The sequence below is a fragment of the Arvicanthis niloticus genome, chromosome 4 (genome assembly GCF_011762505.2).
Source record: "Arvicanthis niloticus isolate mArvNil1 chromosome 4, mArvNil1.pat.X, whole genome shotgun sequence".
NCBI lineage: Eukaryota > Metazoa > Chordata > Mammalia > Rodentia > Muridae > Arvicanthis > Arvicanthis niloticus.
The window spans coordinates 75927921-75954987 of NC_047661.1; the positions used below are offsets into that span (position 1 = coordinate 75927921).

General features: G+C 48.8%; 8 non-coding genes across 8 annotated transcripts; 4 read left to right on the plus strand and 4 right to left on the minus strand.

Moving 5' to 3' along the window:
- Positions 1-2592: 2592 nt before the first annotated feature.
- LOC117707965 (U1 spliceosomal RNA) lies at positions 2593-2757 on the plus strand. The gene has a single exon (XR_004606703.1). It is a non-coding gene; the product is annotated as a U1 spliceosomal RNA (small nuclear RNA).
- Positions 2758-3824: 1067 nt separating this feature from the next.
- Positions 3825-3898, plus strand: Trnan-guu (transfer RNA asparagine (anticodon GUU)). Its single transcript has one exon. It is a non-coding gene; the product is annotated as a tRNA-Asn (tRNA).
- A 912-nt stretch (positions 3899-4810) lies between these two features.
- Positions 4811-4882, plus strand: Trnah-gug (transfer RNA histidin (anticodon GUG)). The gene has a single exon. It is a non-coding gene; the product is annotated as a tRNA-His (tRNA).
- A 2749-nt stretch (positions 4883-7631) lies between these two features.
- Trnah-gug (transfer RNA histidin (anticodon GUG)) lies at positions 7632-7703 on the minus strand. The gene has a single exon. It is a non-coding gene; the product is annotated as a tRNA-His (tRNA).
- A 912-nt stretch (positions 7704-8615) lies between these two features.
- Positions 8616-8689, minus strand: Trnan-guu (transfer RNA asparagine (anticodon GUU)). The gene has a single exon. It is a non-coding gene; the product is annotated as a tRNA-Asn (tRNA).
- Positions 8690-9756: 1067 nt separating this feature from the next.
- LOC117707977 (U1 spliceosomal RNA) lies at positions 9757-9921 on the minus strand. Its single transcript, XR_004606714.1, has one exon. It is a non-coding gene; the product is annotated as a U1 spliceosomal RNA (small nuclear RNA).
- Positions 9922-13309: 3388 nt separating this feature from the next.
- Trnah-gug (transfer RNA histidin (anticodon GUG)) lies at positions 13310-13381 on the minus strand. The gene has a single exon. It is a non-coding gene; the product is annotated as a tRNA-His (tRNA).
- Positions 13382-24310: 10929 nt separating this feature from the next.
- On the plus strand, positions 24311-24382 carry Trnaq-cug (transfer RNA glutamine (anticodon CUG)). The gene has a single exon. It is a non-coding gene; the product is annotated as a tRNA-Gln (tRNA).
- The last annotated feature ends 2685 nt before the right edge of the window (positions 24383-27067 follow it).

Sequence of the window (27067 nt, forward strand, 5' to 3'; positions counted from 1 at the left end):
GTGGGCTAGAAGGGAGGTTGAGACATTAAAGAACCCTAAATAAAGTAGGCTTTGAACAATCTAAGCCTACAGAGTGGTGTGTAAACTGCAGAACTGGAGACGTGACAGCTGTGACAGGTGTGAGAAAAGGCCGTGGTGAACAGAGGAGCAGGAGCAGGTCATTAACAGTAGTGTCGGCAGGGTCGTGTACAGCAGCCTGGAACTTTCTCAGACTCAGCCCATGTACAAGCTGCCCAGCTGCACAATTGCCCTGGCTCTGAACAACTCCAGGATGCTGAAGATGAAGAATGGACATTTACTGGATTGGACCTTTTCAAAAAGACCTCCATGGTCCATGCTTCTCCCAGAGGCCATGCTGGTCAGCGCCCCAAGCTTCAACAGAGGACCATATTGATACCTGTGAGCTATAACTGCTACTGGACACCAGGCAGAGGTCCTTGGCACATGCTGATGCCAGAGACCAAGTAGATGTTCCTGGTCTGTGCTGTTGCTAGAAACTCATGTGGCAGCCTAGGATCCATGCTTCTGCTGACTGTTAGAGGCAAGAAAGCTACCCTTGCAGTGTTATGGATAACCCAGACACACAGTAGACAAAGAACATGAAAGCCTTCTGTGACAACCCCTGCCTATACCCCACGTCAAAGGTGACAGTCCACAGAGGTGGCCATCAAGGAGAATTTTATTTTAAAAGTTGTGAGGTGGGAGTCTGGAGTATAGCTCTCCATGGTTGGTGGCTTCTGACTGGGGTGCAGGCAGAGAACTCAGCTTCCCTTGAGAGGTGGGAGATGGCCACTAGGACTTTGATCATGTTCCAGTGAGTGTATGGACGACATAAAATGGACTCTTTTTTTCTTCTCCTTTCCTTTTTGGGGGATCATGGGGCAGGGAGCAGACATGGGAGGACTGGGAGGTGAGGGGGATAGGAATTTATGACAGGAGATTCCCAAATAATTAATAAAAATATTATATTAAAATAAAGAGAAGTTCCTGTTTCTTAGAACTGATGTAAACTGCTTGCAACCTGTTCACATAATTCCTTGTTCCTTCCAATTCTATGGATCTTTTCAACAATGTGTAACAGCCACCCTCTCACCCCAGTTAACATCGTATCTCCTATAAAAGGGACTTCGAGAAACCAGCAGGGGCTGCTCTTTTAAACCTTGACATAGGGTGAGGAGCCGGTTGTCCAGTCCCCAGATGCAAATACATGTTGATTTATTTGGACAGTCATGGATTTGGTCTTTCCTTTGAGACTTTATCTAAGCTGCTTTGGAACATGAGCTGTCAGGATGAGCCTTCCCACAAATTCTAAGCTAACACATACACACACAGAGACACATACACGTAAAAGAAGTCAGTGTTTTGTTTTTAAGGAGGGAGAAGCAGCAGATGAGAGAAAAGCTTCTTTAATTAACCATAAATTTTATACACATTTTAAAACCCCACTGAACGCATTTCTTCCTGGCCAGCCGGGAACTAACTATATAGACCAGAGTGGCCCCAGACTCACACAGATCCACTGGCCACTCTGTTTTTCCCGGGTGCTAAGCTGAGTTAATGACTTTCTCCACCCGACTGTCGCAGTATTATATACTGAATTTTAGTGTGAGGAACGAGGAGAAAGTCACATTACAGATAAAACCACATAACACTATAGTTTCGTTTTGTTCTGTATTGCTTTTAGAACTTTTTGAGACAGAGTCTCTCACTTTGTCGGCCTGGTCAGCCTGGTCAACCTGGAACTCACTGTGTAGCCCAGGCTGGCCTCAAACTCCCAGAAATCCACTTGCCTCCTCTGCTTCCCAAGTGCTGGCCATGGAGAAGATGTATGTGCACCACATACATGCGGGAGCCGGAGGAGGTCCGGAGAGGGCATATTGGATCCCCTGGGCCAGGAACCCAGACTTGGGTAGCCCCACCTACCGACGTTCCAACTCAGTGTCAGTTTCGTGATGTTCCTGTAGAAGAGAACACAGAAAGCGACAGGTTAAAAAACTCAAGAGCCCTTTAAACTCCGTCGGTGGAGACCCGCGGCAGGCAGGTGGGAGCAGCGCAGGGAGGAGACCTCTGCGGTAGGGCTGGCTCCTGTGCTGCCTGACGACAGTCTCCGACTCGGAACAGGTGGGCGTCCGTGCGTCCACACCTCAAACAGTCAGCCACAAGGATGCGGGGACCTGGGGGGTGGGAGGAGGATGGGGAGGGGGGAGGGAAGAGCGGCTAGTGAGGGGTGAGAGACGATGCCAGATGATTTGTCTCTGGACCTTCAACGCTCCAGCACTGCGCAAAGCGAGAAAGTTCAACAGGGCCCGCGAACCGGGCGGCGAAAGGTAGGGACGTGATGTCACCTCTGGGTGCCTGACAGGGGCGGGGTTTATGCAGATGAGGGTCACGCAGGGGCTGCCGCGGCCGCAGGCGCCGGGAAAACGCGAGTGATTTCGCCGCGGCGTGGGAGAGACGCGGGTCCGCGGGCGTCATCGGAGCGCAGGGATGGCGTGTGCGTCCGGGGAGGCCCGCGGTCGGGCGGGTTGAAGTGACCATGCGTTAAGGGTGGCGGGCCGGCGGGTGTGAGTCGGGGCTGGGTGCGAGGGAGGCATACTTACCTGGCAGGGGAGATACCATGATCACGAAGGTGGTTTTCCCAGGGCGAGGCTCACCCATTGCACTCCGGGTGTGCTGACCCCTGCGATTTCCCCAAATGCGGGAAACTCGACTGCATAATTTGTGGTAGTGGGGGAGCTGCGTTCGCGCGCTTCCCTGATAATCTTGTACCAAAAGCAGACAGTCGCCTTCTCTCCCGTTTTTGAGGTTTCCGCGTGAAGCCTTGCTTTATCCTCACTCAAAGGTGGGGACTGCCTTGGTTTTCCTCATCCTATGTTTCTTCAAAACGTCAGCTCAAGCGGCTGAGCTCAAGGACGAGACAAGCATCAGGAAAATAATGCCGTAGCGAACTAGGTTGTAAGCTTCGGGAGAAAGGGAGAAAAAGTCTACTTGGCGATTTGACCTCTTGGAGACTTTGTCACTTATGCCAAACAGCACAAAAGGAGCAGGTCTCTTCAAACAGCCGTCTTCAAAGGTTCTCGGTTCCCGAACTTAACTCGCGACAGCCCTGCACACCACTTCCCGGCTCGTGGTTTAAAGTCAGTACACGAGTCACCCCGCACAGGCCTTCAAGTTGAAGACAGAGACGCTTGCTAGGAAGCGATTCTTCCTTTGCCCATTGGTGGGGTTTTGGGTTTTTGTTGTTTTGGCCTTCCCCCTCCCCCCCTTTTAAATACAACATCGCGAGTTTATTGTCTTCCTAACAAAGTTGGCTTCAAACTGCATCAGCTCGGTTCAAAACGCCCGAGTCTCTCAATTAGCCAACATTCTTTGGATACAGCGTGGGGCTCCACCGGCCCCCGCCGCTGGTACGCTGGTACGCTGCAGTGGGTACCCCCGCCTCGGCCCTCCGCCCCTCGCCGGTCCCTCTTTCACTCCCCGGTCATCTCCCTCCATCTCTCTCCCGGTCCGGTCCACACCGCACCGCCCGCCTCCCCCACGCGCACCGCGCGGAGGCTCTAGCACACGCCCCGGGTGACCGGCCCCTCGCGCGTCCGTGCTCCGGGTCTGCGAAAGGACCTGACCCCGAGGCGCACTGATGGGCGCCGGGGCTGCGACCCCGCCAGCGTGGGGCCCCCGTGGGCCCGCGATCCCCAGGTGGCGGCGGGATCCCAGCGTCCGGGAGGCGCCGGCTTCACGGTGCCACGGATCCCGCGGCCCTCGCAGGTGTGGCCGCCGCGGTGACGCCCGCCTGAATAAGGAACCGGCGTGAGTCTTCAGACACCGTCTCTGTGGCGCAATCGGTTAGCGCGTTCGGCTGTTAACCGAAAGGTTGGTGGTTCGAGCCCACCCAGGGACGACGGACGGCTACGCCTTACCTTGGCTTTTAGCAGCCCGCTTTCTAAACAGCCGCTCGCTCGTTTGGTGACTCGTGAGCCCGGAAAAGTCACATTCCTACACCCTACCCACCCGCACAGACGGACGTTCCCGTAAAGCCAAGGGCTTTACCTTGGCCTGTCCGTCGGCGAGGAAAAGGCCCCCACATTTTGCTGTTTGTTTCTTTTGGAAAGAGAACAACCCCCGCCTGGTGGCCTTCGTGTATTTGGGAGTGGGTAGAGTGGGAATCCCTTCTCAATAAAAGAAAATGACCGACGAGTCGCCAGATTATAGTAACACAGGTAAACGCTATAATCGGACCGTTGCTCCACCCTGTAGGAACTTTACAACTTTACACCACTGGACTGCTTCTAGGAAAGTCCGTGGACCGCTGCTGTGACACCCCCAGCTCTTTGGCAGGACCCCATACCAGTTCGCCCCCTCCCGAGGTGCCCCGGCCACCGCGGAGACCAGGGCGATGGAGGTCCATCGCGGGCTTGGGGGAAACAGCTGAAGGGCTCCCGCTGCGCCTGCAAGAACGGCCTCGACCCGCGCGCCGGCTTCACCCTCACCGGTGGGTGGTCCGGCTGAGGCGCAGGCCCGTGCACTCCGCGCCGCTCCCAACGCGGCCGGCAACCGTCACTTCTGCGGGACCACAGGCGGGGCTGGAGCCTCGGAGGCGAGCAGAGGCCGCTCCGCGGTCCGCACCGGGCGCTGGCCTGCGCTCCGCCGGGGCGGCCCGGGCGGGCAGCTCGGTCAGTCCGGGGGTCGGCGCCCAGCGGGGAGCGGACGCCGAGGGCAGCGCAGGAAGGACCCGGCGGGACTGGACGGAGGCTGGGCCCACAGCGCCAGCACCGGACGAACGGCGCATCGCACGCCGCCGGGCCCGTGGCTCGCCGTGATCGTATAGTGGTTAGTACTCTGCGTTGTGGCCGCAGCAACCTCGGTTCGAATCCGAGTCACGGCATATGGCGTCCTTCTTGCTCCATGTACTGCTTTCTTGCCTCCTGTTCGTAGGAACCCTGCATTCCCTGCGTGCCCTACATCTAATTAACGTCTTGCCTCAGGCTCTAGGCTCCTTCCCTGGAGGACCCCTACAGCTGACTTAGAGGAACAAAAAAAAAAAAAAAAAAAAAAAAAAAAAAAGCGTGTTGCTGTTGTTATTGTTGTTGTACACTCTGAGTCTTCAAAGTCAACCAACCACTCTGCCTCAGGCAGGTCAGTCTACCTCGCTTGTTTCCTGCGTCGGGGCTTTTTCATCGCCGTTCCTTTTGTTGTTGTTGTTTTTTGAGTCATCGCTGTTCCTGAGACCTAGGGCATACTAAGCACACTTTCCCGTACACCCAGATTTGGTCTTGTCACTGGATTTGAAGTAGACTCTGCTCTCTGTGTGTGTGTGTGTGTTTTAATGAAACACATATAGTCTATTCCACAGACTTTTAAATTCTGGTTCTTAATTATGATCTAATCCCAGCATTAGGAAGCAGTTGTAAAGCCCACTGGAAAAAGAACTCACGATCCCTGGAGAACTGCAGACACACCCCAAATCACTCAAGAGAAACACAACTTGATGCAATTGCATGAGGTTTACTGGCTAGCCAGGGCTGTCTTCCCAAAAGCCCACGCAGGGGCAGAGGAATTCATCCCCGAACAAAAGAATTTTACAGCTTTTAAGGGGGAATTACAAACTAGGTGGGGGTGGAATTTGGGAAGGGGGAAGGCTGAGAGTGGAGTTAGGGAAGGGGGAAGGAGGGGGAACAGGTCACTAGGTCATCAATACATTTGATCTCAAATTCTTAAGATGGATGGTATGTCACTTTATAATTGGCTATTTCAAACTAGTTTCACACTATATATCATGAGCTCCAGTTCAAGGGGGTCAGGCTAATCTCGAACTTTTAGCATCCTGCCACCAACTGTCTCAGGGTTGTTAGTTCAAAGCGCAGCCAGGCTAATCTCTGGCCCATAGCATCCTGACACCATACATCTTATGGTTTGTTTAGTTAAGGCCATCTATTCAAATGGTCAGCTAATTTCCTGGGACTGAGGCGACACAGTGTTTGACTTACAGGTTTTTATATCTTTGCTTTTAAGAGTAGGGTTCAGGGGATCAACTTATGATTTTTCTATCTTTCACAGTCACCTCTGAATTAGAGGTCAGCATTCTGTAAAGCCAGAACTACACAGGGAATCTATCTCAAAAAACACCCTTAGGCAGGTAGATAGGTAGGTAGGTAGGTAGGTAGATAGATAGATAAAAAGGAAATAAATTGATTCTCAAATTGATTCTCAATGCTGTATTCTTTTCTGACAATTAAGTATTCTTTAATTATTCTTGAGCAGTAAAAGAAAGGAAGGCAGGAAGGAAGCTTACAATAGTGATGCTCCCGCCCAGTCTATCATTATTCACAACAATTTGTAAATTACAACAATTTGTTTCAGAGGAACTGACAACTTGTCAATAAACCTCTTGATAGGTTTGGTGAGTGAGTTATCCTTTTCTTTCAGAAAGTTAATAATGTCGAGAAGATATATCAACAGTAAATTCTAGTCATTCCATTTCTTCTGATGGTGGACTAGCTTATTTGTGTGAATGCCAAAGACTAGCTTTGCCATGTCAGGTAACGAGGGGGATGTCTGTAGTCAGCGATTAATCACTCTTCAGACTTTTCTCTAAGGGCGCAAAACTTACTTCCTTGGGGCCAGCCAGAGAAAATGATGAAAACACACACTTTTAAATGTGTCAAGTGAGTTTCAAATTTGCCTGTCAATTTTTTATTCTGTAACACAATAAAAATGTTTCAAATAGAGCTATCTACTTTAAGAGTACGTTTGATGTAATTAGTCTCAGTCTTGCCATCCTGCACTATAATGAGAAGACCTTCTTGTTAAGTGTGCTAGTGTCGCGTCTCACTTCACATGGTCTTTAGAATAGACCGTGGGAGGCAGGGACTCATGCTTTTTAGAGCTCTTTGAACAGGAATATGTGTTATACACACACACATATGATGTAGATATAACATCTGGACACGGGGATACTGGGAGACACTGTGACACAACGTAACTTTCATGAGATGGTTTCTATGTTTTGTTTATTTTCTTGTTTGTTTTTTAATTTGTTTGTGGAGTTTGCAAGAGTGGAGGGCAGATACCAGGGAACTGGGAAATGAGTGGGACTGGCGTGTATGATGTGAAACTCACAAGGATCAATAAAAATTTGAAAAATCAATGGAGAGGACTATGAAGAAGAGGAAGAGGGAGAAAAAACCCTATCATTTCTAAGACAAAGTACCAGATAGAAATAGTCACGTCATGCATTACAGAGATGAAAAGGTGTTGCTCAAAAAAGAAAGTGTGCTTAGTATGCCCTAGGTCTCAGGAACAGCGATGACTCAAAAAACAACAACAACAAAAGGAACGGCGATGAAAAAGCCCCGACGCAGGAAACAAGCGAGGTAGACTGACCTGCCTGAGGCAGAGTGGTTGGTTGACTTTGAAGACTCAGAGTGTACAACAACAATAACAACAGCAACACGCTTTTTTTTTTTTTTTTTTTTTTTTTTTTTTTGTTCCTCTAAGTCAGCTGTAGGGGTCCTCCAGGGAAGGAGCCTAGAGCCTGAGGCAAGACGTTAATTAGATGTAGGGCACGCAGGGAATGCAGGGTTCCTACGAACAGGAGGCAAGAAAGCAGTACATGGAGCAAGAAGGACGCCATATGCCGTGACTCGGATTCGAACCGAGGTTGCTGCGGCCACAACGCAGAGTACTAACCACTATACGATCACGGCGAGCCACGGGCCCGGCGGCGTGCGATGCGCCGTTCGTCCGGTGCTGGCGCTGTGGGCCCAGCCTCCGTCCAGTCCCGCCGGGTCCTTCCTGCGCTGCCCTCGGCGTCCGCTCCCCGCTGGGCGCCGACCCCCGGACTGACCGAGCTGCCCGCCCGGGCCGCCCCGGCGGAGCGCAGGCCAGCGCCCGGTGCGGACCGCGGAGCGGCCTCTGCTCGCCTCCGAGGCTCCAGCCCCGCCTGTGGTCCCGCAGAAGTGACGGTTGCCGGCCGCGTTGGGAGCGGCGCGGAGTGCACGGGCCTGCGCCTCAGCCGGACCACCCACCGGTGAGGGTGAAGCCGGCGCGCGGGTCGAGGCCGTTCTTGCAGGCGCAGCGGGAGCCCTTCAGCTGTTTCCCCCAAGCCCGCGATGGACCTCCATCGCCCTGGTCTCCGCGGTGGCCGGGGCACCTCGGGAGGGGGCGAACTGGTATGGGGTCCTGCCAAAGAGCTGGGGGTGTCACAGCAGCGGTCCACGGACTTTCCTAGAAGCAGTCCAGTGGTGTAAAGTTGTAAAGTTCCTACAGGGTGGAGCAACGGTCCGATTATAGCGTTTACCTGTGTTACTATAATCTGGCGACTCGTCGGTCATTTTCTTTTATTGAGAAGGGATTCCCACTCTACCCACTCCCAAATACACGAAGGCCACCAGGCGGGGGTTGTTCTCTTTCCAAAAGAAACAAACAGCAAAATGTGGGGGCCTTTTCCTCGCCGACGGACAGGCCAAGGTAAAGCCCTTGGCTTTACGGGAACGTCCGTCTGTGCGGGTGGGTAGGGTGTAGGAATGTGACTTTTCCGGGCTCACGAGTCACCAAACGAGCGAGCGGCTGTTTAGAAAGCGGGCTGCTAAAAGCCAAGGTAAGGCGTAGCCGTCCGTCGTCCCTGGGTGGGCTCGAACCACCAACCTTTCGGTTAACAGCCGAACGCGCTAACCGATTGCGCCACAGAGACGGTGTCTGAAGACTCACGCCGGTTCCTTATTCAGGCGGGCGTCACCGCGGCGGCCACACCTGCGAGGGCCGCGGGATCCGTGGCACCGTGAAGCCGGCGCCTCCCGGACGCTGGGATCCCGCCGCCACCTGGGGATCGCGGGCCCACGGGGGCCCCACGCTGGCGGGGTCGCAGCCCCGGCGCCCATCAGTGCGCCTCGGGGTCAGGTCCTTTCGCAGACCCGGAGCACGGACGCGCGAGGGGCCGGTCACCCGGGGCGTGTGCTAGAGCCTCCGCGCGGTGCGCGTGGGGGAGGCGGGCGGTGCGGTGTGGACCGGACCGGGAGAGAGATGGAGGGAGATGACCGGGGAGTGAAAGAGGGACCGGCGAGGGGCGGAGGGCCGAGGCGGGGGTACCCACTGCAGCGTACCAGCGTACCAGCGGCGGGGGCCGGTGGAGCCCCACGCTGTATCCAAAGAATGTTGGCTAATTGAGAGACTCGGGCGTTTTGAACCGAGCTGATGCAGTTTGAAGCCAACTTTGTTAGGAAGACAATAAACTCGCGATGTTGTATTTAAAAGGGGGGGAGGGGGAAGGCCAAAACAACAAAAACCCAAAACCCCACCAATGGGCAAAGGAAGAATCGCTTCCTAGCAAGCGTCTCTGTCTTCAACTTGAAGGCCTGTGCGGGGTGACTCGTGTACTGACTTTAAACCACGAGCCGGGAAGTGGTGTGCAGGGCTGTCGCGAGTTAAGTTCGGGAACCGAGAACCTTTGAAGACGGCTGTTTGAAGAGACCTGCTCCTTTTGTGCTGTTTGGCATAAGTGACAAAGTCTCCAAGAGGTCAAATCGCCAAGTAGACTTTTTCTCCCTTTCTCCCGAAGCTTACAACCTAGTTCGCTACGGCATTATTTTCCTGATGCTTGTCTCGTCCTTGAGCTCAGCCGCTTGAGCTGACGTTTTGAAGAAACATAGGATGAGGAAAACCAAGGCAGTCCCCACCTTTGAGTGAGGATAAAGCAAGGCTTCACGCGGAAACCTCAAAAACGGGAGAGAAGGCGACTGTCTGCTTTTGGTACAAGATTATCAGGGAAGCGCGCGAACGCAGCTCCCCCACTACCACAAATTATGCAGTCGAGTTTCCCGCATTTGGGGAAATCGCAGGGGTCAGCACACCCGGAGTGCAATGGGTGAGCCTCGCCCTGGGAAAACCACCTTCGTGATCATGGTATCTCCCCTGCCAGGTAAGTATGCCTCCCTCGCACCCAGCCCCGACTCACACCCGCCGGCCCGCCACCCTTAACGCATGGTCACTTCAACCCGCCCGACCGCGGGCCTCCCCGGACGCACACGCCATCCCTGCGCTCCGATGACGCCCGCGGACCCGCGTCTCTCCCACGCCGCGGCGAAATCACTCGCGTTTTCCCGGCGCCTGCGGCCGCGGCAGCCCCTGCGTGACCCTCATCTGCATAAACCCCGCCCCTGTCAGGCACCCAGAGGTGACATCACGTCCCTACCTTTCGCCGCCCGGTTCGCGGGCCCTGTTGAACTTTCTCGCTTTGCGCAGTGCTGGAGCGTTGAAGGTCCAGAGACAAATCATCTGGCATCGTCTCTCACCCCTCACTAGCCGCTCTTCCCTCCCCCCTCCCCATCCTCCTCCCACCCCCCAGGTCCCCGCATCCTTGTGGCTGACTGTTTGAGGTGTGGACGCACGGACGCCCACCTGTTCCGAGTCGGAGACTGTCGTCAGGCAGCACAGGAGCCAGCCCTACCGCAGAGGTCTCCTCCCTGCGCTGCTCCCACCTGCCTGCCGCGGGTCTCCACCGACGGAGTTTAAAGGGCTCTTGAGTTTTTTAACCTGTCGCTTTCTGTGTTCTCTTCTACAGGAACATCACGAAACTGACACTGAGTTGGAACGTCGGTAGGTGGGGCTACCCAAGTCTGGGTTCCTGGCCCAGGGGATCCAATATGCCCTCTCCGGACCTCCTCCGGCTCCCGCATGTATGTGGTGCACATACATCTTCTCCATGGCCAGCACTTGGGAAGCAGAGGAGGCAAGTGGATTTCTGGGAGTTTGAGGCCAGCCTGGGCTACACAGTGAGTTCCAGGTTGACCAGGCTGACCAGGCCGACAAAGTGAGAGACTCTGTCTCAAAAAGTTCTAAAAGCAATACAGAACAAAACGAAACTATAGTGTTATGTGGTTTTATCTGTAATGTGACTTTCTCCTCGTTCCTCACACTAAAATTCAGTATATAATACTGCGACAGTCGGGTGGAGAAAGTCATTAACTCAGCTTAGCACCCGGGAAAAACAGAGTGGCCAGTGGATCTGTGTGAGTCTGGGGCCACTCTGGTCTATATAGTTAGTTCCCGGCTGGCCAGGAAGAAATGCGTTCAGTGGGGTTTTAAAATGTGTATAAAATTTATGGTTAATTAAAGAAGCTTTTCTCTCATCTGCTGCTTCTCCCTCCTTAAAAACAAAACAAAAATAAACAAACGAAACACTGACTTCTTTTACGTGTATGTGTCTCTGTGTGTGTGTGTCTGTCTGTCTGTCTGTTTGTTGGACTATTACTCGTGGTTGGTGGCCTGTGTACACTACTGCAAATGCCTCCTGGGGTCAGAGGCCTGAGGTCCTTTGGTGCTGGATTTACTGGTGCCTGTGAGGTGCCTGGGGTAGGTGCTAGGAGCTGAACTTACTCTCTGACCCATCTCTCCAGTCATCCTTTGACTTTGTTTAGACCGTTCTGTGTTTTTGATGTACAAAACACAATGCTTCTTCAACAAGGGGAACAGACAGACATGGCTGATTCTCTAGCTGGGTCTCCTGTGACTATGGACGGCTGGTGCTAGGATGGTACCAGTTGGCAGCCCATTTATCTGGGGCTATCTTAGCTGCATATTGCAATACTACTTATTGACCACCTTTGTGTTTGTGTTTCATTCTTTTGACTACTAAGTAGATATTAAAAACAAACAAACAAGCAAATGTAAAGATCCCATACTTGGGAGACAGAGGCAGGTAGATCACTGTGAATTCAAGGCCAGCCTGGCTGGTCTACATAATGAGGCACCCAGGCATATACAGTGAGACCCTTTCTTGAAAAACAAACAACGAAAAGCTATACCCTGGCTCTGGGTAGCTGCTTTTCAGTTTAATGTTGTAAAGGATATTGCAAATTCTTTGCCCTGGCTTATATTCTAGGTGGATGGGAGGGAGGATGGTCTAGGCACACTCCCAATCCCTGGCCCTCTAAGGCATGGAAAGGACAGGCAAAGGCAGAGGTCTCATCAGATCTCCCATGGAAATCTGCCTACAGCTTCCAAGGAAGAGAGACGAGTTCAGAAGCCTTTTGTAAGTATCTCCTACCTAGCTTCTCAACTACTGCAGTGGAGAGCTGAGTCCTGAGTGCTCCGGCTGAAGTTTCCAGAGTTTTGTGTTCCAGAAAAGCAAACTGCACTAGGGACACAGGCTATTACTAGAACTGAGACATGTTTACTGGGAAAGGAAAAGCAGAGGAGCACAGACTCAGGCCCCTTCACGGTCATTTACATAGCATCCTCGTTTTCCTTTTGTGTATCATGGGTTTTCCTCACCCATGTTCTTTTTCTTTTATTGTAGTATCCTGGCCGTGGAAGTGGAAGTGTTTGCAGTCTCTCTCTCTCTCTCTCTCTCTCTCTCTCTCTCTCTCTCTCCTTTAAAAAAACAAAAACAACTGATATCTGTGAAAAACAGGAGGTGAAGCCCCCCAAGGAGCCAGAAGGAGCTCCTTTCTAACAGCAGCTGGAAAAAGAGGAAGAAGTTGGGGGAATGGACTAATTAAATGTTTGCAGTTGCTGAGTAGCTCACAGGAGACAGTGTGCTTCCTGCTCTGTGAGCCCCTCGGTGGCGGCAAGTCTCAGGCCCTTTCTGGAAGCATTCTTGCCCTATCTCAGAAACCAGGCTGAACTCAGCTCATGCCTTAATCCAGCCGTTGGGAGACTGAGGCAGGAGGACCATAGCAACCTGAGGCTGTACCACACAAGGATCTGAAAATAGCCTGGGCTACCATCCTGTTGCAAACAAAATCAGTGAGCTGTGTAGTGCTAGACGTGAGGACTGTTTGTCTGTAGGTGAGGTAGTCATCCAGGCTCCAGTGGGGGATGGAGAGAGAGTAGTTCTTGCTTCCTCTCCCCACATGGGACACACAACACCTACTGTTGCATGAGGTGTATTGTTCATACACTGTGATCATACTCATCAAGACCAAAATCTGGTTTGGCTGTCGCTCAAAGATAGAGCAAGTGTTCAATATGCCCTACGCCTTAGGATAACTGCCCAGTGTGCATACACACACACACAACACACACACACACACACACACACACACACACACATATATATATATATATGGATTAAAGTAATTTACTGTAAGAACCTGAGTATGGATCCTTTTTTCAATGTCTAAGCAGTTGTATATTTTAAGTGAAATAAGCTTTAATAAATGTATGTTAGCATAAAAATTGTGGGAAGGATCATCCTGATACCACATATCCCAAAGCAGCTGAGAAGTGGCAAATACTGAAAAATCCGGGAACAAAATGAGTGTGTTTGATCTAGATAGCAGAAACAAAAGATCGCTGGGCAGAAGGACGATAGTGCCGAGACTCGGATTCGAACCGAGGTTGCTGCAGCCACAATGCAGAGTACTAACCACTATACGATCACGGCAAGCCACACGCCCAGCGACAGGGTCTTCTGTCGGAATACTAAGCACTAAACGATCGTGCTCTATGGTCCCGAACAATTATAAAGACCCGCTGGGAGCTGCAGTTCTTTAGCGCCCTGCCCTGACCTCGGCCTTTTGCCCCTTTGCTTCCTGCCGAGCGCCTGCGCAGGGTACTTACAATGGCTTGGCGGTCTAGGAGGCCCGGAGGCGTCTCCTGGTCTACGCTGGTTTCCATGCTTCCCTTCGGCCTGTAGTACAGAAGGCGGCCGCAGTAGCTAGTGCTGAGCCTGAGAGTTCTCGAGTTAGTTGAATGATGAGGGCTGCTGCTGAGAAGGCCGTGGGCCCATTCCACTCTTGTAGTTGCTATTTTCCCCAGGGCACGTGATAAACGAGGCCTCCATCGCTGTCTATCTCCGGAGGGGGGAAACCCCATAGGGTCTTTTAAAAAAGCTGGAAGAAAAGCAGTGGTCTATAGAAGCAAACCTTTAGAGACCAAAACCATCACCTCCAGTCCCCGGATTCTTTACCGCGCGGCCGACTCTTTGTTTCTGTGATTTATTTTGCTTTTTCCATATACTGTGTACATTAAATTGGTTCTGGAATTTTCTGACTGAGAATTATGCTGCAGTCTCTCTTCTTGTATGAATTTCTTTAGCCATGGTGTGTTTCTGTGAGGTAGAATAGCTACCCTAGAATAATGTCTCCGTGTTTTATTAAGACCCTTTTTGTTTTCTCTGCTTTGGGAACTGGTCTATAACTTTTATTATTTTAAGGTTTAATTTTTATTACTTTAGGGTTTGAGACACATGCCTTTGGGTCCCCACAGCCTGTGTTTGAGTGACATGCTCCTGTTTCTGGTTTCTACTCTACTGTTGAGTATTTTTGCTTCTTCCCATGTTGTGGACCCCACACTCCACGTTATTACTTTTGTCTAAAGGGTCAGATGTGTCTAAAAGTCATGTCAATATCAACATAAGTGATATCTTCACCATATCCAACATTCTTCCTTCTTTGTGCCTACAGGATTCCCTCCTACGGTTGTGTGTGGGGAGGTATCCCATGCTAATGGTTTTGTTTATTTGTTTGTTATTTTGCCTGGAGGTGGGTTCTCCGCAGCCCTGGCTGTCCTGAACTCCCTATGTAGACCAGGCTAGCCCTGAACTCCCAGATCTGCCTCCTGAATGCAAGAAATAAGCGTGTGGACCACTGCTCCTGGCTGGTTATGAATTCTCAAGGTATTTATAGGTCTTGATGTACTTTTGTTTTACTGTTTTGTTTTGTTGCTGCTGCTGTTGCTGCTGATGCTGCTGCTGCTTCTTCTTCTTCTTTTCTTCTTCTTCTTCTTCTTCTTCTTCTTCTTCTTCTCTCTCTCTCTCTCTCTCTCTCTCTCTCTCTCTCTCTCTCTCTCTCTCTCTCTCTCTCTCTCTCTCTCTCTCTCTCTCTCTCTCTCTCTGTGTGTGTGTGTGTGTGTATTAAAAATTGTCTTTGTAGTCCAGGCTGGTAGGGTGCAATGGCTACTCTTAGTTGTCAACTTGACTACATCTGGAATTTCCTAACACCCAAATGTCCAGGTGCACCTGTAAGAGATTTTTTTTTTTCTTAATTAAATCACTTGAATTAGAAGACTCATTTCTAATCTGGATCTCTGAAGTGGGAAGATACACTTTTAAACCATATCTTTTGAGATTTATTATAACAGTTATATATATTTATTATAACAGTTATATGTATAGAGAGAATGCTATCTATATATAGATATCTATATATCATTCTATATGTTGTGTGCCTAGAGGAATAATAGAGCAGGGCATGGCCTTGAACTTTTGATTCTCCCGGTTTAGCCTCTCCTGTGTTGAGATTACATGCAGGGGCCACCAATACCAGCTCGATTAACTTTAAGAGAATTTATATGGCACAGAATTTGCAGTTAATTTTTCATTGTTTTTTGCTTCAGCACTTTAAAGATTTGGTGTAGCTGTCTCCTGACTTACATGGCTTCTGGTAGAATCCTGGAAGTGCAGAAAAACCTTGATACTATCCTTCTTTTTGTTCCTGTGTATATATACATTGTGTTTTTCTTGGACAACTTTGAAATGTTTCTCTTGGCCCTAGGATTTGATTAAAATGTGTGAGCTAATTTGACTTGATGTTTCTTGTATTTATTAGCTACAGAACAAAGCCAGTCATATATCAATGCATTTATTAAGTAGGTTGGTGGGGACCACAGGAAAAATCTCAAGGGTTTCAGATGCTGTCTGGTGACATACTTAATTTTTTTGATTGGCAGAGCCTACTTGTGTACTTTTTTCGAGACAAGATTTCTCTGTGTAGCCCTGGCTGTACTGGAAATCTTTCTGTAGACCAGGCTGGTCTCAAATTCAGTGATTCTCCAGCCTCTGCCTCCCAGGTACTGGGATTAAAGTCCATGCCTCCGCTGCCCGCCCACATAGTTGCTAGGGATACATTTTAGGGGCTAGGGAGATGGCTCAGTAAGGACCCGGGTCCAATTCCCAGCACCCACATGGCAGCTTACAAACTCACTGTCTGTAACTCCAATATCTGGCACCCTCATACACACATATATACAAGCGAAACACCAATGCATATAAAATAAAAATAGACAAATTATTTAAAAATTATCTTAAAAAAAGAATATATTTTAAAGATTTTAATAGTCACAAAGATGGTAGGTGTGACACAAGTGGGCAATGAAAAGCCTTCAAAGGGACTAAAAACAGCCCAAGATAATTTGGCTCTGGGCCTTACAGAAGATTTAACATAAATAGGTTTTCCTGTGACCACCCCACCATGGGAACTTTGGTTTATAGACATTTGGGATGCAATAGGATGACATCCTCAGGGGAGCAATTGCTGGAGGCCAACTGTACCATGTCAGTAGCACACCTTCTGGTACATCCCTGGCTATGGAGATAATTCTGCTCAGAGAATTCTAACAGGTGAACAAACCATGCTTTGATTGCTCCTAGCATTTAGGTTGAGGTATACGGAGGCACAGAGGGAACCACAGGCTCGTGATTTGTTGAGATGTGGCAGATATCTCCCACCATATACCTGTCTTAGCAGCAGGATCCTGGCTGGTTCTGGTTGCCCTAAACTGACCTTGGTTGGTATACTAGCTGCTAGCTTCCCAGCTGTATGCAGCAGGAGAGGCCTGTACCTACTCTGAGAGGACACTGGGATCTCTGTTTCATAGGTAGTAGTCTCTTCAAAGTCCCCCCTCCCCTTTACTCACACTTTTCAAGTACCCCAATTCTTCATGAGTTACGGTTCTTAAGTTTTCCTTATATTTCATGAATCTTGGTCTTTGTTGTTATTTTAGTTTGTTGTTGTTCTTGTTTTGTTATGCGATTTATTTAATATATATGAGTGATCTATCTGCATCAACACCTGGGCATCAGACCCAATTATAGATCGTTGTGAGCCACCACATGGTTGCTGGGATTTGAACTCAGGTCTTCTGGAAAAGCAGGCAGTGCTTTTAACTGCTTTTAACTGCTGAGCCATCCCTCCAGCCTCAGTTATTTTAGTTTTTGTTTGTGTATGTGTACATCTGAGTGCGTGCCTGTGCACCATGTGCATGCAGGAGCCCGTGGGGCCAGAAGAGGTATCAGTTCCCTGCAACAGGAGTGGTTGTAATCCATAGTGGAGTGGGTGCTGGGAACCAAACCTGGATCTTCTGAAAGAGCAGCCAGTGCTCTTAACCATGGAACCATCTCTCCAGTCCTTGCATCATGTTTTTAACTTCTAAAATATAACTGAGCCATATTCCACATCTTTACAGTTTGGCCTGTGAAACACAGGCAGAAGTCTCCTCTCCTGCCGGGCATGTTCACACATGCCTTTAATCCCAGCACTTGGGAGGCAGAGGCAGACAGATCTCTGTGAGTTCTAAACTGGCCTGGTCTAATTAGTTAGTGCCAGGACAGCCAGGGCTACACGGGAAGGGGGGGGGGGGAGGGGGTGTCTTTTCTCCTACTTCTTTTGAGACAGGGTCTACTATGTTGCCTGGAACTCAGTATGTAGATCAGGCTGGCCTCAGATAGAGAGCTGCCTGCCTTGGCTTTCTTAGTTCTGGGATTAAAGGCATATGCCATCATGCCTGGCTGTTCTCTCCTAATTCTAACCTAATGACACATCCGATTCTGTTTCATTGATGGATTTTTCTACCCATGGGTCATGGCAACCTATGCCTTGACATGCTTGATGTCTTATTTAGGGTTAAAACTCCCTGTCTGTCTTAGTTTGAGTTTTATTGCATCAAGGAGACACCGCTACCATGACAACTCTTATAAGGGAGAACATTTAAAAATGAGGCTGGCTTACAGGCTTACAGCTTCAGAGGTTCAGTCCATTATCACCATGGTGGGGAGCATAGCATCATGCAGGCAGACACGGTGCTGGAGAAGAAGCTAAGAGTACTACATCTTGATCTGGAGGCAGAAATAGGAGATTTTGTGTCACACTGGGAGTAGCTTGAGCACTGGAGACTTCAAAGCCCCCCCCCCCAGTGACATACTTCCTCTAACAAGGCCACACCCTCTACCTAATAGTGTCACTCACTATGGGCCAAGCATTTAAACATAAGAGTCTATGGGGACCATACATATTCAAACCACCACAATGACGGAAAGTCAAAGGGGGAGGAAAGGGTTTATTTGGCTTACCCTTCCATGTCACTGCTCATTATCAAAGGGAGTCGGGGCAGGAACTCACACAGGGCTGGAATCTGGAGGCAGGAGCTGATGCAGAGACTACAGAGGGATGCTGCTTACTGGCTTGTTCATCATGTCTTGCTCAGCCTGTTTTCTTATAGGACCCAAGACCAGTAGCCAAGCAATGCTGGGTGGTAGGTCCTCACCAACAATCACTAATTAAGAAAATGTCCTATAGGCTGGCCTATAGCCTGGTCTTATGGAGGTCATTTTCTTTATTAAGGTTCCCTCCCTCTCAGATGACTTTAACTTGTGTCAAGTTGCCATAAATCTATCTAGCACACTTGGTATTCCTTAGTTGTATACAAACATTGTGAAGTTTTTCTCTACTGGCTATTATGGTAGTCACGCACATTCCCCAGAGACATTTGACTCTCCGATTGACCCTGGGATTTGGCCTCAGACCCTTTGGTAGGTGGGCACTATCTGAAGGCAGTGAGGTGGCATGGCAGGACTACCTTATTTCTTCTCACTTCCCAGGGCTTACGTGATTCCCAGGGTCTGGAAACCTGCATCTCATGGTTTTTGTTTGCTTCTTGCCCTGCGTGTGGAAGGGAGAGTTCATATAGGAGATTATGTCAGGTTTCTGTACTTCACGCTAGCCAGAGGCTGGAGACGGCTTTGTTCTTTGTTTCACTTCAGTGGGACATGTGACCATCGGTATTCTAATGTGCCTTTCCAAACATTTTCTTTTGTGCATTGTCTTTTTGTCACAGCATACATTATAGATTATATACATGCACCTGACATACCCACAAGGGAGCCGTGTCTTCCTGATGGAAGTAAGCAGGTGATATCAAATAAAGCCATGGCAGATATAGCCTACATGGGCTGCTTTATCTAGGCTGGCCAGCTGAAGCTCCAAGGTCTTTAGGAAAGTTTCCAAAAGTGATACCTGAGTCCTTGGGTTTTGCACAGGCCTAGAGAAGACCAACTGGAATGAGTTCACCTTATTTCCTATCAAGCAGCCCCTTTGCAATAGGAGGAGAATACTGCTGGTACCAGATAAGCGAAGGATGTAATTCCTTTTCCTGGCCCCCATAGTGTGATGGGCACACCTAAAGCTGTGATGGAATGGCCTGCCAACCCATCATCTCGTTCCTGGTGTGTTTCAAGGCCTGAGGACTCTCTGACCTGGCTTGGTCCCCTGCCGTTGACTCTGCCTACCTGACTGCTTTCCAGTCCACCAGTTCCCTGTCTGGACCATTTCCTGTACCCAGCCTGTTTTCTGCTTCAGGTCTGGTTCGATTCTGCAGTTTCACAATTAGACCTTACTCAGCCTCTCCCTCCCAGCACTGGTCTACTTGATTATCTTATCAAAATGGACTCTTTCTCAGCCTACTTCTGAAGCCGGTTAAACTATACCGCAGCCTTTTAAACTTGTACTCATTCTGTAAACCATATAGATATACAGATTCTGAAATACATATATAAAGATTATTGCAAGATGTGTGATATGAATTAATATTAACAATTATTATTGGAATAAAGAACTTGCATTGGACTTAACCAAACTACCCAGGTAGGTTTTTTTTTTTTTTTTTTTTTTTTTTTTGTGGTTTGTTTTTTGTTTTGTTTTCCAAATTGCCATCACTGAAACTGCTGAATCTTGTGAATTTTTTGTTATTCAGTAAATTCTGGCATAGTGGAAAGACACAGCAATTTCTGCCATAATAATGCACACTGGTTAATACTTCTGCTCTCACGGCTATAGAAAGCAGCATGCAGATGTGTGGGGAAAAAAAGGCTTGGGGATCCCAGGGTTCCTCCTGCCATGCTGTGGGTAGTCGGCTGGGAATGCTCTGGGTTCCTCCAGCTGGAAGTTGGGCCCGGCTGTTCATTAACTAAAAGCCTCTCCCTGGCTCCTCACTGTTCCTCATAGTGGCGCAGCCCCAACACACGAGGAAGCCCTTGGGTTTCCAAAACTGGTGGATTGTGGATGGATCTGGATGCATTCCCCTCAAACCCAGAATCGACCTGAGTTAAAAGGGGAGGGGAGGAGGGGGGAGGGGCTGGGGAGGAATGTTTAATCGGCTCCACCTCTGGCTTTCAGGTACCTCATTAGTATGTAAATCTCTCTAGGGCCCTCCACCTGTGTACATGACTGAAGGGTGGAGGTGGAATGGAGATTAGACCTCGTGTTAGGCCCAACACAGATGGATAAAAATTCTATAGTAAACCCCACTAATCTGTATGATAATCTAAAAAATCAATAACTTCTATGTATTTCCTTCAGGAATGAAGGCTTACATCCAGAAGGGCTCTTCGTACAGTTTGACTGCACTGCTTCTTTCATGCACGTTCCCCTTTCCTAAGACGCCTTAGCTCTAGAAACTGACGAGAGCCGAGGACCATCGTGTGTCTGGCTTTTCTCTAGATCGGTTGCAGTTGCAGAAGATAACAGCCATTGGTCCCACGGCACTTTTACCAAATGCTGGAAAGATGGGAAGCTTCCCTTACTGCTGCATGCTCAACAGAAAATACAAGGTTCTTCAGGATAGTAACAATTAAAAAAAAAAAAAAAAAAAGAGGGTACATATGAATGTCAGCTACCATACAAATACTCAGAAACCTACCTTATAATACCAGAAGCTCACTGACAATACACTGATGGAGAAACTGAAGCCAAAAAGAGGAAAACAGTAGCTGTTCTGTAAGCTCACAGCCGTCTAAAGGCAATGCTTGTCAATTGCACATCTGTCTGTTACAGACTTCCATTGGCTCCCACAGTGTCTCGGGTGGATTTCTAAGGACAACAACCTGCCAAGAAATAACAGAGCTGTGGTGGTTCTTCCTGGTTGTCACCTTGACTTCATCTGGAATGAACTACAATCCAGAAATGAAGGCACACTTGTGATCCAGATCTTCAGGCATAGTGGCTGTGAAGAGCTTAGACCCAGGCAAAGTAGTACATGCCTTTAATTCCAGGGGACTGAGGCAAGCAGATCTGTGTTCAAGGCCAGCATAGGACAGAGCAAGTTTCAAGTCCAGGTGTGGGGGTACACATTTTTAATTTAGACCATATCTTCTGCTGGAGGCCTATATAAGGAAAGGGGAAGTGTTCGTTCTTCTTCTTCTTTTTTAAAAGAATTATTTATTTAATGTATGTGAGTACACTGTAGCTGTCTTCAGACACACCAGAAGAGGGCATTGGATTCTATCACAGATGGTTGTGAGCCACCATGTGGTTGCTGGGAATTAAACTCAGGACCTCTAGAAGAGCAGTCAGTGCTCTTAACCACTGAGCCATCCTCCAGCCTGTGTTTGTTCTTCTTTGTCTGCTTGTACTTAACTTTCCAGGACATCTGTTGGGACCTACTTCTTCAGGATTCCAGCTTATGCAGACCAGCTAAAATACCTGGCCTCTTGGGACTGAGGAACCATTAGATTCTTGCATGACCCATTTGCAGCTGCCCATTGTTGGGTTAGTTGGACTGCAGACCGTAAGTCATTCCAATAATTTCCCTTAATATATGGAGTCATTCCGTAAGTTCTGTGACTCTAGAGAATCCTGATTAATACAGTGGCCAAGGGCTAGAGAGATGGCTCAGCAGTGTAGAACACTTGTCCTTGTTGGGGAACATGGGTTTTATTCCTAGCACCCACAAGGTGGCTCACACCCATTTGTAATTCCAGTTCCGGGAGATGTGTCTAGGTCACTGTTCTATTGCTATGAAGAGACACCATGACCAAGGCATCTCATAAAAAGAAAGCATTTCATTGAGGGCTTGCTTACAATTGCAGAGGTTTAGTCCGTTGTCATCACAGCGGGGAACGTGGCGCTGGAACAGTAGCTGAAAGCTACATCCTGATCTGCAGGAATTGGGCACCTCTCCTAACCCTTCTAGTCCTTCTCAAATAGTGCCACATTCTGATGGCTGAGCACTGAACCTTATACACCTAAGGGAGCCACTCACTCAAACCACCACAGGACCTGATGGGTCTTCTGGCCTCCAGGGACACCAGCATTCACATGGAACCTGTGTATACATATAGGTGAAGCACTTATATGTGTAAGATAAATAAATCTAAGTGTAGCCACTACTATCTGCATGCTATTCTCTCTCATGTGGAAGAAAACAGCAGCCACAAAAAGAAACCAAAGGTTGGTTTCTTTCTTTCTTTCTTTTTTTTCTGAGACAGGGTTTCTCTGTGTAGCCCTGGCTGTCCTGGAACTCACTCTGTAGACCAGGCAGGCCTTGAACTCAGAAATCTGCCTGCCTCTGCCTCCCAAGTGCTGGGATTAAAGGTGTGCACCACCACTGACCACCTAACCAAAGGTTTGTAAAGAAAGTTGGAAAGGCAAAGAGGAAAGGAACCATCTGGGTAATCTTCCCCCTGGACAAGCAGTTTGTCAGGAAGCTAGCTAAGACAGTGGTTCTCAACCCTTTCTTCTTCTTCCTCCTCCTCCCCCTCCGTCCTGGAACTTGCTCTGTAAACCAGCCTGGCCTGGAACTCAGAGATATGCGTGCCTCTGCTTTCCAAATGCTGCAATTAAATGTGTGCTTCATCACGCCTGACAGGTTTTCAATCTCCCTCTCTCTCTTTTAAAGATGTATTTATTTACTCATTTTATGTGTATGAGTATACTGTAGCTGTCCTCCTCTTCCTCGCATTCTGCACCCCACAAAACTCCATTCCTTCACCCCCTACAGCCGCGCCCTGCACGCGACTGTCTCCGCAGGTCTTGCTCCAGGCTCCTGCCCTGCGCTGCTACCTGACCGCACCCTGCTACCGTCCCTCCCGTCCCGCCTCCCTGAGCTCCTGCACCGCGCTCTCCCACGCGGACCGCGCGGAAGCTCCAGCACACACCCGGGGTGACCAGCCCCTCGCTCGTGCTCGGGGTCTCGGAAGGACCTGACCCTGAAGCCCACTTGGGCTCTTTCGCAGAACCCTGCTGTGTCCCTGGAACTGGTGGATCCACCAGTCTCTACTATAAGTTCTGGGATTAAAGGTGTGCACTACCATACCTGGGAAAAAAATAAATGTTTATTTAATTATTCTGATGTAGGTGATTTAGAGTTTCTTGCTTAGCCTCAGACAAAGCACCCACAATGGGGACAGGGACAGGTGCTGAGGCACAAATTTTAGTCATTTTCCCACAAACAAGTGTCATTTTTGAAGGGTGATGTTGAGTCAGGGTTTCTTTGTGTAGTCCTCGCTGCCCTGGAACTCATTCTGTAGACTAGGCTAGCCTCCAACTCTGAGATCCGCGGGCCTCTGCTGGTATTAAAGGCTCCACTCTCCTCCCCTTTCCACCCCCCCCCCCCCATCACCTACCACCCGGCTACAAGTGTCAGTTTTGAAAATAAAGACGTTTTTCTCCTGGAGAAGCTGTCAGACTGAGAATGCCTGGAGGTGTGAAGTTGCTACTTAGCAAACGGAAGCCCAGTGTGAACACTGGAGCAAAATTAATCATGTCACCAGTCAGAAAAGGACTAATCTCCAGCTAGCTGCCTCCCACCCTGACCATCTTGTTTTGCTGCTCAGGGAGTGTCCTCCATTGCTCTGCCAGCCGAGTGCTAAGCCGGCATGCAGGATGCGAAATATTTATTTCTTTAAAATATTAATGTGTTGTCGGTCACTCCTACAACCCCACCCCACCCGTGCTTTTGTTTTTTTGAGACCTGGTTTCTTATTATGCAGCCCTGGCTAGCCTGGAACTTACAGAGCTATATAAATCTGCCTCTGCCTCTCAAGTGTTGGAATTAAAGGAGCAGGTCCAGGTTATTTTAATTTTAAAAAAAATTAGATACTTATTGTAAGAAACACAAAACCTACCAAAGATATACAAATGTGTATATTCGAGGGAAAGTATGAAGCCTCCTTCCTTCACATCCCCACTCCCTCCCCACTCCATGGTGGACTCACTTTATCTATTACAGGAAGTAAAGGTGTGTCTGCAAGCAAGACAGGAATTTCTGAATCCCAATCTTGGTGTTTCTGGGCAGTGGGGTAAGGCAAAGTGCGAGGCAAGAACACTATCACCATTTATTAGGGAAATTTCACATCTGGTCAGGATTGAAGGGTAATCTGAGAAGGATGACGGAGGCTGGAAGGACTCTTTCTCAGCTCTAAGTTGAGTAAGCTTGATCTTGTTTTCATAAATGCAGAAGAAATACAGTAGGACCAGCAGGAAGTTAGATGGTAGGTAATTCCACAATCCTAGGTGTATATAGAACATATACATGGCATGTGGGTTCCATGGTGTAATGGTGAGCACTCTGGACTCTGAATCCAGCGATCCGAGTTCAAATCTCGGTGGGACCTTTCTGTTTACCTTAAGAAGAAAGTTGTTGTTTTCTTTCACTTAAGTGAGACTTCAGCCCTGTGTCTGAGGTATGAGACTGGGAATAAGAAAGCACTGAGAGAGAGGCCATACAGAGGAAAGTTGCCCCATACTACCTGGCTCCAAGTCCTTACTTTGCCAATCACTAGACCCCAAACTCACCCAATACCCGCTGCCCCCTACACAGGTAAACTGTACCAGGATGTCTGAGTGACATCCCGTGAGCAAGTTTTTCAGTGCAGGCTGGATCAGATGCTACAGTTGCCTTTCTATGTTGGTCTGTTTTGTTCTGGATCTTGTTTTACTGGTTTTCAGGTAATACTGTGGCCGAGCATCCTCTGGAAGCATCTTCATCCTGTAGCAAAGGCTTGGTCTAGGCTCAGAGAGATAGCCAGAGTCTGAGGAGTAGACTCCTTGCTGGCTTCCCTGGCATGGCCTAGGTAGGGTACCCACAAAAGCTCCAAGTTCCCTCTGCAGGCCGTTCCCAGAACCTTTTTTTTTGTTTGTTTGTTTGTTTGTTTGTTTTGTTGTTTTGTTTTTTTTTGAGACAGGGTTTCTCTGTGTAGCCCTGGCTGTCCTGGAACTCACTCTGTAGACCAGGCTGGCCTCGATTCCCAGAACCTTGTATGGAGAATGAGAGCACCAAGGAAAAGCAAGTTACTAGAGATAAGATATATACCAACCACCACGCTGACTGCATTCATGGATAACAGCATTTCAGTTTGTTTGTTTGTTTGAAGATTTATTATGTATACAGCTTTCTTCCTGCATGTATACCTGCAGGCCAGAAGAGGGCACCAGATCTCATTATAGATGATTGTGAGCCACCATGTGTTTACTGGGAATTGAACTCAGGTCCTCTGGAGAGCAGATCTTTCCAGCCCAGATAATGGCATTTCTTAGGGGACACACTGAAGTGTTCAGAGGACTGCAGTTTCCATAATTAACATTGGACAAATAAACTTGAGAGAAAAAGTGAATACAAACTCGCATTCCTTTGTATAGACCTAAGCATTTGAAGCTAAACTTCACAGTCACTTATATTACTGTTTTGGATTCTGGGGTTTGCAATCTTAGGTGTGATGGGTTTGGGACACACTGTCCCTAAACATGGCACCTTGGTACATTAATTATGTTAAGCAGAAGCTGAAAGGACTCTCGTTCCTCCCTGTCCTTTCTCCCTGGAAGCAGGTGCCAAGACCCTCATGGGAGAGGTGCCATTGTGTAGCAGTTCCTAGAAGATTAAAACCTTCCATATTGGAGGTACTCTGAGACAGATTTAAAGGGGAAGTAAACAATAGCTGTTCTAAGGGGAAGTTTAGACACTAGATGCGTTTTTAAAGGGAGATGAAGTGAAACACTGTATCCTGCAAGGAAACTCAAGAAGTAAACAAATCAATAGCTCCAGGAAGTTCCTGAAACTGACCAGAGTCTCTAGGGCCCTCATTCCTCAAGCACACACACAAGCTGTGAGACTGCAATGAGATGCTCTCAGACTACCTGAGCTACCTGGGAAGCACACTGTCCTACCTGTGAGTGTCCTGCAGGTTGTGCAGTGCACTCCAGGCTTCCTGCTTTTGTGAACTGCCATCCATGCTATGAAGGGCTTTGGGGATGAAGCAGCTGTCTTTGAGTTGTTTCTGCTTCTGTAAGTAATCCCAACAAAATTAACTGGTTATCCTGTGGCCTTGGTGGTTTCTTCTCTGTTCCCTATCTGAGATGATTTGGTGTGTGGGAGTGAGTTTATAGCTCTCTAATACAGTGTGGTTCTCCACCATCTTAAGACTACTACCCTTTAATATAGTTCCTCATGTTGTAGTGATTCCCAAACATAAAATTGGTGTGTTGCTTTTCTTCATAACTGTAATTTTGCTGCAGCCATGAATCGTAAATGTATGATGTGCAAGATATCCTATATGTGACTCCAAAGGGGTTGCGACCCACAGGTTGAGAACCACTGCTGTAACATTTACGTCAACAGGAAGGGCCTTCACTAAGATTCAGAAAGGGAGGAACATCTTTACCACTGGAGACAAGAACACAGAGGAGGGAACAGGAGGCCTGGCTGAGTTTCCCTGAGTGTTAGCAGTGTGCCCCAGACCTCTAGCTCTGGCATTATTTCTCCACAGCCTGCTGTTCCTCAGAGCCCATGTTTGAGTCCTGCGGTTCACTTACTTCCTCTTTTCAGTCATGAGAATGAACTTGATGTTAGGTTGGAACCCCGGTTCATTTCCCGCCCTCCCCCAAGCTAGGAAACCCCATCTGCCTCCTTTCCCCAACTCTTCCCACACAGAGAAACTCCTCCACATGTTTGGAGAAAACTCCGGGCTAACATGCCATCATTCCTCTTCTTTGAGTTTCCAGCAACCCACTCAAGAGTGTCTGCCCAAGAGCTCAGTTTTTGACCCTATATGGACACATTCCCACCTCCTAGATACACATCAACATCCCACACCAGAGACCCATAAAAACGCCTTGTTTTAGCCTCGATGTGTGACTTCACTGACCTCCCCTTGAGATCTGTGAACCCATCCAAGAGCTGCCTCCTAATAAACCTGCCTTTATCTACTTTTAATCTGGTCTAATCTGGCCTATATCTGCATCACTGAGGGAAAGAAAAAAAAAAAAAGCTTTTCACTAAAGAGCAGATGGAAGAGTGAAGGCTG